We start from the raw sequence: 977 nt of genomic DNA, 5'->3' as shown, positions 1-977 counted from the left end.
CACATTGTGTGGCAGTCTATGGTCTATGCAAACCTGTGCGAGAATGTGTGAGGAAAGTGGAGAGGAAGCCGTGTCTGCAAAGACTGGTTGGCTGATTAGCATTTCAGTACTGGGGAGAGATTAAAATGTTTCAGGCTCACATGCTAATCTCCTGCTCTTGGGCTAGTTCTAGCCTCCCTAGAACAGCCATTCCCCACCCACCTCTGTGTCTGGACTAAAGCCTTATGACTAAGTGATAGAAACCCTTTAGAATCCATTGACTTAGCAGACCATTAGCTTCCACTAAGTCAGGAGATAATGTCACCAGACTGCATCTTGAGCCTGTGGAAAAGCTCTCCCATCTCACAGTGCCCACCTCTCTGATGCACACACCAGTGGGATGTAAACTTGCCTCCATTTATGACTTTCTTTGTCATGGAAACCTATGAAACTTCATGAACCTGAATCCATGTTAGAACATGGGATATGAAGCAGCCTGTATCTGTGTTCCCTGGCCACGGTCACTCAAAATGGCTTCAGAATATTATTTCCGTTGAGAGCTGTGGTATTGAGCCAACCCAAGTGTAAATGAAGAAGGGCCATGAACTACTTCTCTGTGGAAGTGATGGGGAGCCGTGACTCAGCCACACCAGTAAGCACAGACCTCCTGACGGAGACAGTTCCATCCAATGATTAACTGCAACAAATCAATTTATTTCTAAATTTTCCAACTAGTTCCATGCCAAGTCCATGCTGGCTTCTGTTTTCAACAGCTGGCTATTCCTTCCTTGGAGTGAGGTGGATTTCCTCGGGTTTTGTCTTAGTCAGGGTTTCTATTCCTGCACAAACATCATGACCAAGAAGCAGTTGGGGAGGAAAGGGTTTATTCAGCTTACACTTCCACACTGCTGTTCATCACCAAGGAAGTCAGGACTGGAACTCAAGCAGGTCAGAAAGCAGGAGCTGATGCAGAGGCCATGGAGGGATGTTCTTTACTG

The sequence above is a fragment of the Mus caroli genome, chromosome 3, assembly GCF_900094665.2.
Source record: "Mus caroli chromosome 3, CAROLI_EIJ_v1.1, whole genome shotgun sequence".
NCBI lineage: Eukaryota > Metazoa > Chordata > Mammalia > Rodentia > Muridae > Mus > Mus caroli.
This window is presented reverse-complemented; position numbering follows the sequence as displayed.